General features: G+C 41.5%; 2 long non-coding RNA genes across 4 annotated transcripts; one reads left to right on the top strand and one right to left on the bottom strand.

The window, feature by feature from the left end:
- Positions 1–1629: 1629 nt before the first annotated feature.
- LOC147758355 (uncharacterized) lies at positions 1630–2249 on the bottom strand. The gene is made up of 2 exons (XR_015330391.1): positions 2032–2249; positions 1630–1893 (listed from the first exon to the last, which is right to left on the bottom strand). It is a non-coding gene; the product is annotated as an uncharacterized LOC147758355 (long non-coding RNA).
- A 181-nt stretch (positions 2250–2430) lies between these two features.
- LOC147758354 (uncharacterized) lies at positions 2431–10611 on the top strand. Of its 3 annotated transcripts, XR_015330381.1 has the most exons (4): positions 2432–3070; positions 3983–4638; positions 8212–8657; positions 9735–10611. It is a non-coding gene; the product is annotated as an uncharacterized LOC147758354 (long non-coding RNA). The 3 variants fall into 3 exon arrangements; XR_015330380.1 differs by having other exon boundaries at positions 2431–3070; positions 3983–4584; positions 8212–10611; XR_015330378.1 differs by having other exon boundaries at positions 2431–3070; positions 8212–10611.
- The last annotated feature ends 769 nt before the right edge of the window (positions 10612–11380 follow it).

Here is an 11380-nt window from a genome sequence, read left to right as displayed (position 1 = left end):
ACTAGCTTGGCGCTGATCGTGGCCTCATTATGGAGATATGAAATACAGCTTTTCGATGAAGCAAGAGATCCTTTTGCTTTTAGATATACTTTCACAAGTAGCCATCGTTGCTAAGAATCCCTCCATCGATAGCCGCCTTGAGCAGACGTACCAAACGATTCAATCGGCTAACGCTACCAGCCCTAGCAAAGCTAAAATCAGTCAATAAATGCACAATCAAGCTGACACTACATTAGACATTTTTCCATTGCGGAGCGTACAATAGTCGTTCAAAAATTCACCTTGTCAATTTCCATGTTGCGGCTCGTGCTGAGAAACTCCCTAAGTCCTGTTCTACTAGAAACACAAAAAACCATTGATGCTGCCCGTCGAATAGTCTTGACCGTTAGTGGACTTCGATTGGACGGATCAGCTTGACGACGGAACACCCCCACCCGCTTAGTTACCGGCAGCAGTGCCGCCATGCTCAGAATTATCATCCTAAGTGAATTGGTCAAATTCGTGGAGAGGATGGGCCGACCACAGATATGACCTTTCTGACCCACAGAATAAAGACTTGCGGCTGAAGTCGCGAGTCCACAAGTCGAGAAAAGGGAGAAGTGCGACTTCTAGCCACTGTTAATAGAACGGTCAACTTTCTCTCAATGAATCGACAGGCTCGTGAAAGCTCGTTGGTATAGAACGTATAACAGTTTTCGTGCGGTTTCCCCTGCGAGAAAGATGCATTTTTTGTTGAAAAACTAGGTTCGGCCGATGCAAGGATTTTATCCTTTCGATTCAAAAAAAGTTCGAACGAGTTGGGCTCAGTGGTCGACTTCAAGAGGAGTGATTGGATCAGCGAAGTTATTACGCATTGGGCAATGGCCAAAACCCCGTACGCTTTTGGGACTCTCGCTATTGCCTCGCGTAGCCACTTCCACCCTCGGTTTTGACGCTGCGTCAGTCATTTCCAAATAGAATGGAGAGAACGAAGCTCCTTTGCTAAAAGCTGTGAAGACGCGAACTTCTTTGAGGTTTCGGCATTGCTTTTTTTGCCCTACTAGGACAGCTTGTCCTGTATTTTGTACGCGTTCTCCTTACAAAGGGGACCTCGCGGTACTGAATCGCCTTTTCCACAGTAGCAGCTTATCTAGTCATACTGCTCCGTTAGCAGCATCACAAAGTTAGTTGGGTAAGTAACTAAATGGCTTCGCGAAGTCTGTTGTTCACGGTCAACATAATGATGGCAGAGTTGGGGGCGGTGGAATTTTAAAAGGCGTGGGCTTCAACTTCATTTTTAACCAGCTTATCTCGAGCGATTATCGAGCTTGCAAGTACGACGGGCTTGGGCGCAGGAACCACGTTAACAACCAAATATCCTCGGAAAGTATAAACAGCGACGGAAACCCAGACAGCTGGTTTAAGCTCACGGTTCCAGCAGCGCAGAATTAGCATAAGACGACGCGCGGGATTCTTAGTTAACGAATACATTTCTTTCGTCCTTTTAGCCACACCAACAGCGGTAGCTGTTGCAAAGAAGATTATTTTTGCATGAAACACTATCACAAACGCATTTACGTGCATCGTACAGTATATTGCGGATAGTAGACAATCTCACGAGTACTATCATTTTGATAGCGATGAGTGTAGATTTGTTCTGTAATTAGTGGTAGGATGATGAGGACAGACTAACGACGGTGGTGTCCTAGTGGGATACGATGGCAGTTAATTCTAGTTAATTATCCGTTAGCGTATGAGGAGAAGCGTTCCCGCAGAAGTAATTTAAGGCATTTGTTGCGCATACGATGAGCGTTCATCCGATGAATGAAGTAGGCTTATATAACAACGATAGCTCGTACAATGGTAGTTGAAGCTACGGTTCTCGTCAGTCTCGCAAAGTGAAGTTGCCAAAGGCTAGCAATAAACAAAAACAGGCATTACTTACGCATCAATCCAAAATTACTATGCTTCTTTGTATCATGAATATTGTTAACACTAGCAAAACTACACGGTAAAAAGCCTACACGGCATGACAGGCGCCCTGTGTACTACCTTCCATTTTACTGTGCTGGCTCCGCAGTATGCCACCGTCGATCTCCTCAGCGACGTACGGTTCTTATGAAATTGCAATAGAGACAGAATGTTAGCATCATCATAGAATCAGCAACATACAACAACAACAATAACTCTACGAGCGCCCCAAGTCCACCACGACATATTTCTTCCACAGCTTTGATACTCATGCAATTTTCTCTTGGACATGTAAAATGTTGGTACGGCGCCAACTTTGACGGAGACATCATTCAACCAAATCCTCTCCTACACTCACATCCACCACCCCCTCTCCTGGATTTACGCGTTCGCAGCCGCACGTGGATCAGCAACATGAGCAGGTGCGTAGCAGGAAATCCTTCAGCTGCTACCAGCCACAAGCGGATATGGCCATGGCGGCGTGCGGCGTGCCAGTTCGACCAAAGGAGACTGAAGCTGCAAGCCACTTAACGTCGTTCTGCCGCTGCCGAGCAGTCGAAAACGCCCCCAAAAGTGGGGCCTGGTGCTCTTGGCATGGCGGGATTAAGTGTTTACCGCTTCACAGTTGCTGATTGACTATTCCGCTGACGACGAAACCAGCAGAAGTAGTCGTGCTAACAACAGTAAGAGGCGGTAGCGCCGGGACGCGTTTCTCGCTTCCAGTTTTAGCCGTGTGCCGCGTCGGCTTCTCTCTTCTTCATCCCCTTCTCCCACTACCTTGACAACGACCAAAACGACGTCAACAAGAGCAACAGTTAAAACAACAAGCGGGAGCCCGAGAACAACGACAAGACTAGCTGTTCACCCGAGACAGATGCATAATACATTCACACATGTATCAATACAGAATAGACAGAACAACACTAGATGATGTAGGTTTAACTGCGTGTGCGCACTTGAAGAACAGTCGGCACGTGGGACATTATTCGAATGACGGCGTATCACACTCGAAAAGCGTTGTTGTTAACGCAGTGTGACTGCTGTAGCAGCGTGCCCCAGGTGGGGTAGTCTTCTGTGTTTTCGTACTGTTTGTTCCATAGAATGAGTGCACCGTAGAATCGTGAGTTATTCGTGGCGTTAAGTGTCGAAAAATACCTGTGTACAACAGTCATAGAAAAACGAGAAAAGCTAGCAGACAAAAAATGTATATTTTTTTCGAATTTGAGTTATTATACATTGCTGAGGCAAAAGGACATCTTTTGGATTTCGTCTATACCCTTCGATTGGCTGTGTTTGGATTCGTCTTTAATGTGGATATGATACGCGCAGGCGCTAATCAACAATGACAACGTATAGCTAAATAGGGTTGTCTTCGAAATCTGTTCCGCTCCTGCAAGCAGTGGTTGAGTGATGTAAATAGAATCACAGGTTTCCTTAGCATATCATCCTGTGCTACCCCCGACTCCGATGTCTTGTGTCCAATTTCGCTGTACAAATCGAAAGCCAGGTTTATTTTTTATAGAAATAAAGATACGCTAAAAGACTAATAGTAAAACAAATAATTGCCCAGTTGTCATGGGCTTTTCTTTTTAAATGTTCGTTCGTCTCAGCTACTATAAGACTCACAATTCTGCTTTGATACATGTGATCTTACGGTGCGCGGGTACATACATACCCTGTAGCTAATTGATGTTTGCTCTCTTTATGTGCGTAGTTAAAAATGCAAAAAAAATATATGATTTATTAGGTTCATTACATATCCGCCATTTTTATGTATATATATACATGTCCGACATGACCACGTTTTTAAATATGTGCAGAATACAATGTTAACTGGCCGAAGCACTTTTTATCATTGTTGCGATCTCTTGTGCCTTACAAGCTCTTCGCATCCATATATATACATATATAAGCCCACCTATGCACTCCTATATATCTGATAATAAATATATCGCATAAGCATTTATACCGGATTGCCTAAAGCTACAACGAATGAATTTCCGTTGCTAAGCCAACGTTTTCTCGTTATCAGATTCAGCACATAGCGGAAGATCGGTTGATCGGTGCTTTCCTGTAGAGCCTCTTGCCATGACAGCTCTAGGAGTGACAAGGCATTAGACACCATGAGAGATGCGATTGATATCGCCGAGAAGACTGCGAGCTTCATGTCGTTGTGGTTTAATGCATAGCAGCGAAGGCAGTCGCACGGATTGTCATGGCTAAATGAAGTTGTCTTTTTGATCTCGTATCGTCACCTACCACCCATCAAGTCTATCTGTGACTGGAACGGAAGTTAGCGACATTTACCGGAAACGTAACAACAAGAAATGCATTTCCTTCTTCAGTCCTGTTCCATATTTTGTGTCTGCACATGTTGCTGGACCTATTTGTAGGGGCCACCTCCCCACCTCATCGGTAACAGTCACTTCGTCCATAGGTACCAGAAGGTTTGAGCTGTTATTTGGAAGAGGGACTACTTTGCCCTCAGGTCAGGACCACGGTCAAAAGCCACTAAAATGCCTCAAAACCATTCAAAAAATTCTAGAACCGGAAAGGGAGAGATAAAGACAAAGAAGTCCTATCATATGACGAGCAGAGTAGGTCATATGAGAAACGGAACTGTGGAGCATTAGAGTAAGCGTACGCGTCCTGTCAAATCGATGCCATGACTTATGCAGCCTTAAACAGGTGTCAATATCAGTTTACTCCCTATACACAAACACATACATACATACAATGGCATAGCACATGAGCCAGCGATAGATTGCATCTTAGAAATGATTAATATTGACAGGCGTGCGGATTAGTATGCGTGTATATATGAAAATGGGACCCAGGTTTACTTGGTTCTTAGTAAAAATGCAGTGCTACTTTGATCCCGCGTGTAGTAGAGTTAGTTTATGGTATGAGACTCGTTATTTGGTATCTAATAAGTCTGAATGAGGAGAGATCTTATTTAATACTTGCGTATTCCATTTTGATGGTTTAGTTCGGATAAAAAATAGAAATGTGGGTAGAAAATAGCTACTACGTCGGATAGATCTACTTGGTCTGCATCTGTTTGAAGACAAGGGGGATAACGTATTGTCGGTAGAAACTTTGGCGCAGCCTTTGTGCTTGGAGCAAACTGCCTGAGGCCAGGTTTAAGGGCAGTACCAGACACATTACCTAGATTGTTGCCGTAGGTTCAAAGGCAGATTCTTTTTTTCGGTACTTTTGGGTAGCCAGCTTCAGTGAAACGCCTTCTTGATAATGTTGAGAGCGACTAACGGAAGCTTACATTAATAAATAGCAAATTGTACTGTGTTCTAAACGAAGCTCTATAGCTGCCAAACGCTTCATCCGTAAGTTGAGTTTCTAAAAAAGCACTGTAGGCACCTCCTGTTTCCATACCAAACTGAACTTGAAAACGGTTTTGTTTTATATACGCAACTGGTTAAACAATAATAGTAGTACATATCTAAAATAACTCTATAGTAATAAAGTATTTTCTGCTTGACACCATCGGAGACATCTGCCGCAAAAATGTTGGTACCTCCGTGCAGTTCGGAAAGATCAGCACAGAATATCTGGACGCTTCTTTATTATTTAATTCAAGTATATACTGCAAACGCATCGTTGTCTGAGCGAGCTTCTTACGAATAAACTTTTCTGACTTCACCATAACATCTTCACCAAGTACTCTATTAATAATTGACAATTGCAGAACACCGGAATATATACAGTAAACTGAGGATTACATTTCGATAAATCAATTTATGTTGAACTTAAGCCCTCGCTATTCTTCTCAATAGAAAAGCGATATGTGTAAACCTAGTTTGCTTCCAAGAGAGCCGATCAGCGTTCGTCCGGCTGTACCGACCATTTACGCTTGACCAAATGTGCGCCCACCACAAGCACAAAAACAGGTAGATTTCAGAAGTTCTGGGGGTGGAGAAACGGTTGCAATTAGAGCGATAGCGAAGATCTCCATACGGTACATAGTTTATCTTATTGTTCCATTACGACCAGTAGTCGCATGTCATGCCCCAGTGATTATGGACGTTTATAAAGCCGACGCATCAAACGCAAAATGATACCGAAGGACTTGGATCTTGGCAACGGTGTTTACGAAGGGTCTGCATTGTTGATTTGTGAAGGAAGCTGTGCTATTTGCTCGAACAATTGAAAAAAGCCAGGGGAACATAGAAAATATACCCTGTTTTGATTCATCCATTCATTCTTTGAAGCTTTAGCTCAAGCATTCGGATATCAGGTCGTTGAGCAACTGCTGACACTAGACGGCGCTACAAGCGTGCTTTCAATCCGCTTCGTTTGGAAAAATGTCTTTTTTGCGAAGCCAAAGTATCACAACGCTAAACAGCTCTAGACAGGAGTATTGCTTATGGAATCGTCATACCCAACTTGCATTATGTGCATAGGGTGTACGCTTTGAGGGGTAACAAATATATAATATTGACAGAGCTTCGATTAAAAGCCTATTTATTGAAAACGAGTGGTATCACAAGCACCTCGGTTGTTTAACTTCTAAAATCTGTAACGTCAGTGAAAAACGACATATCAGGTATTGCAAGCAACCTAATATAGTGTATGGCCATAATGAAAGTCTTGAGACGCTCAGTGTCAAGTGGTAATTCCTTACTCAAATCTAATACAATTACCTAGCCATGAAGAAGGCCAAAGTGTATCACTTATTTTCATGCTGAAAAAGCGTATAATAAGCAATATTAACTTCTATTATGAACTCCGGTGCTCCCCAATCATATCAGTTATATTCCGTGAGGCCAAACGTTTATGATGCGTGCTAAGGTTCATAAAAGCACAGCACGTGCAATTGGCAGTAGCGGCGTCTGCTTCAAAAAAAATTATTTTGTATCTATATAACACAAAAGAGTGTTACGGAAGGCGCTTTACCAGGTGCTGGTGTATGCACTCAAACGACACAGGTTCGATACGTGCGAAATGCTTACGCGCAGGCGTCGTATTGTTTTAAGAAAGCCTCGAGGGCATTTCCAATATATAGGTAAGCGAATCGAAGTGTTTTTTAAAAGAGCCATAGATTCCGTCGCCGGCCTCATCCGAGTTCAGGCCTATTCGACTTTGTTCAACGCCGTCACGAGCCAATAAGGGGAAGCGTCTGCACTAACTGAAAGCTACCCTATTCTTTAACTTCTCCGCTATCGTTTTGCTAATTTCGGTGCAGACCAATATCACGCGAAGGGATCACGTTCTAGGGCACTTGACGATGTCGTCTGGTCGTATGAAAAATAAACGAAACGATGGCAGTATTTTGATTTGCCTCAGTGAAATATCGACGAGCAACAGCGACTCTATAACAAGAAGATTTATTTTAGAAGAATAATTTAGCCTGAGCGCCAATTAAACATCGACCTGATACCCTTTAAAGGTAATACGGAGATAAATATTGACGCGGAATAGGACTGGCAAAAAAGGCTAGTACATTTTTGAATATAGTAGTGATCTGTAAGTATCTGTAAATCATGGAGCGCCCATGCGTGCAAACCACCTAAGTGTTTTTGAAACGTTTTTCGGAACGATTCCGCATACCCACTTGGCTTTCGAGCCATGACTCGATGGGCAGATTCTTAGCCAATATAATGCCACTGCCTAAATGTCTTTACATAATTCATTAAACTTTTTATCTTATTTGAACGTTATCTCCGATGGATGTGCCATTATCCACACTCTTCTTTGTCTCATTTAATTATTCTTCTCCGAATTGTCTTCGATGTGAGTCTCCATTGTAGTTCAATGTTCAACACTTACGCAGTACTAGTCTTTCTCATTTTCTATCTCATTTTCGTTTCACTGTGAACGCTGACCTACGGTTGGGCCATACAGATTCAAATAACAGGATTATGTAACAGCTCTGCATCTAGAGCTAGTGGGCCTCCACGTAGTTTTTTTTTATCCAGTGATTACCATTGCCGTCGCAGAGCAATTGTACGACGTCCATATGCTTCGAGTGTTACATCTGATCGTGCCGTTAAACGGCTGTCTCCCATTACGAAACGAAGTGTGTTTCGGGCGTAGTTCGGGTTCAAATCCAGACGACCACATATGCCTCGTGTTTTGCCAGGCAAACATTACCCACGACACCATTATGGGCACTGCATAACATTAAGCAAAAGCGTTAAGGGAGTAATGAGACGAGGAAAGCACTTTAAATATGCGTTCTGGCCATAAAAAGATAAACGTATAAAAAAAATATAATGATTCGCTTTATTAACGGATTTGCAGGTACAAGACCGCGTCAATTTGCATGCGCCTAGTAATATTGAGCAAGGACCAAATCTACGTGGCCGGTTAGCTTGACTGCGTGGCTTGGCAGAGTCCAACACACGATATGGCGTGACTCTGCCCATCGTTTATAAATATTCGAATGACACGCAGATAGAAAACAAAAGCGGCATAAACTAGTACTCCTCGCACATAATTCTCATCATCGAAGAAAAGTACTTATCATCGAGCCGTTTGCCATCGTGAACGACATGAGTGGCCGGCATGACCCGGATGTCCAACAGCTATGCGGAATCCGCGCCAAAGGTGCGGGGCAAGGACCCCACTCTTAATTTTCATTGAAATTCAATTTATTTAAATTGAAAGATTTAGAAAATATCAACTCGGTTGCGGCTCTTCTCTCCTATGGCTCTTTGAACCGCTTCGTCGTCACCATTTATTCACTGGTCGGTAGCTAAATCGTAATATCAGCTAATTATTTGTTATAAAATGAATATATAAGCGGCTAGTGTATGTATATATAATTTATAGTTATATATATAGATATGTGATTAGTAAGTACAAATTATCTGTCCATTTACTTGGTTGTTGAATGTTCCTAGATTAGGCTGAAGGGAATTTGTGACTGTTCACAAATTAATCAATAAATCGATCATTTTTGTCTAAATTATTCCTAACCTATGAGGTACTAGTCTTCTCAAATATGCAAATAAACTGGGCGCGGAGGGCGGAAGAGAGGCTAACATAAGAAAACGTCCTGCTAATTTGGGTGATCCGCAAAGTCATTGATGTTACACAGATCTATGAGAAATTTACAGTGGCTGAGATGGATATGTTTTGATTATGTTTTCATCGAAAAAATGTCTTTTAACCAAAATGGCGGCAAAGTGTTTATCTAAAATTCTATTTAGGTGGATTGTTCTTTACACTAGCCAAATGCTGTTGACAAACTAAATTGAAACGTTTTGCAAAATGTAGGTCTTCAAACAAAAATGTCCTCTTGGAGGCTGAGGAAGGACTTACCATAGTCTTCTATGTAAAAGGAGATTCGTTCCTCTTAATAGAGAGATCGCGGCAAGCTGAATCAGAACGCTATATGTCCCTATACTTAAAACAGATATTTTAACTTGAAAAATGGCAAATCTAGCTTTTGCTCTTTATGTGGAAACCAGTGAGAAATCTGTTCCAAAGGAAATTTGAACATTGTTTTGAGAGATTTTCTATTAATTTGTAATTTGGTGAGTTCAAGCGGGTGACATTGCGAACATTTTGGTGAAACAGTTTTTCCTAAAATGTTCTAAGATAAACACCAAAAAAAAATCGAAAAAAAAAACGTACCCGTTCACTGTTCGCTGTCCAATTCATCGAGCTTAATGAGTAGAGTAAAAATACATTTTTCTATAATTAAAGTTTATTTTTTTTTTTCGAACATAATTTTTTATATGAAGGCCGTTCTTAGTACTATTATAGAGCTTTCTGTGAGCAGAATTGAATGCGTACATATTTATACGCCTAAATTGTAGTTTTCAGGCCAAAAATTTCGGTTAAAGGGTGAACACTTGACATGGTGATCTATGCAGGACGAACTTTGTTGATGCCAGTCTCGATGAACTGAATAAATGTACAATACATATCGTCAAACCTAAAATGGGTGAAAACTCTATTGGCCGTATCTGTCTATTAATGTAAAAACGGATTAAAATACGTTTGAAGCTACTTTCGCGTGCTTCTCGAGCGAATCTCTACTACGTCTATTAAAGAATTAGATTAGATATAACCTAAACCAAATCTGGTCATTCCTTAGAACGGACTGATAAATTAATAGCCAAAAAAATTGATTAGGTAAGCAATGTAACAGTATAACTGGTGGTGTATACGATAGTTTTTATTACATCGAATGTAACACTAAACAAACGAACTCTATTAGGCAAATCAGACGCAAGGCGAAGCCTGTAAATTCCTTTCGTCTATACTGCTAAAACCCTGCGTGCGTCGCTCTGTCTGGTTGTCAGACCAAAACGATAGCTTAAAATTGGGCGGATCTGTTTAGGAAGACATATTAGAATGACCTGCCCCCAAAATGAAGCCGATTGACCGAATACTTATGCCCCATAAAAGAAGTTTGACTTGTCGTAAAGCGTAACGTTGATGTAGTCGAGCGTAAGCCTTTTTCGTATGCCAAGGTTTCACATCATTAGCGTGAAAATTGTGTCGCGTAAACAAATGTGTTTAGCTTGTGTTACATCAATAAGCCTACATAGTGTATTCATTTTTATAAATATATATATTTTACTGGTGTGTATTTTTACACAAACGTGTTGTCGAATATAAATCATCAAAGGTGAATAAATGCTATTGTACCTGTATATATACACTGGGCAAAAAAAAGTTTTTAAACTATTTTGCGGCAGTTACTACTAGGTTATAGCCTACTTGTTGACCGGTTACTTCTATGAGAAACGTTGGCAGCCTTTTACTTTTACACAGATAAAATTCGGGACAACATTGTATCAAAGTGTGACATAACCGCTGGTCCTTAAAACCAAATCCTGCAGAAAATCAGCGAAAATTTCATCGCATTTCTAGGTGCAGCATATGCCTTTGCAAAATAGGCGCGAGACGAAGTTCACAGTTAGCGCTCTAGCTGTTTCTAAAACAACAAACTGAACGAAACTAGACATTGGAACAAGGAAAAGGTTTGAGCTATTTGTTCTCACGTATCGCAATGGTCGATATATACGCTATGTACACACATTTGCATGAATTAACGATCACCGATTTGTTGAACTTGACTGAAACTGCTTCGCTATCATTTTAGGTACTGCGACGGTCCTACGAGCGGACCAGGTGCCGTGGGTTTCACCTAAGCTAGAACTGCTATTTGGTATCTGTATAGACGGCTGGCTCCTGACTTAAGGCTACATTTCTTCTTTGACATACATTTCACATGTGCCTTAAAAGCTTGTAGGTATACACGTTACCAATAAATGATGACGGCGATTCGTCTTTCCTCGTGGCAACATCGGTGTAAAGTTCATCACGCCCACATTCTGTCGTCTGTAAAGGAACCGACAGGCGATGAAGCAGGTCGTTCCCCGGACCAAGAAAGATGAAACACTTTAAAGTTGTATAGGACTTCATTTTAAGGACCAGTGGATTGTGCCACAAC

This window comes from Varroa destructor, unplaced genomic scaffold (assembly GCF_002443255.2).
Source record: "Varroa destructor unplaced genomic scaffold, Vdes_3.0 BEIS01000001.1, whole genome shotgun sequence".
NCBI classification, from domain to species: Eukaryota; Metazoa; Arthropoda; class Arachnida; order Mesostigmata; family Varroidae; genus Varroa; species Varroa destructor.
The sequence above is the reverse complement of the archived record's forward strand: the minus strand, read 5'-3'. Positions and strand labels throughout refer to the sequence as shown.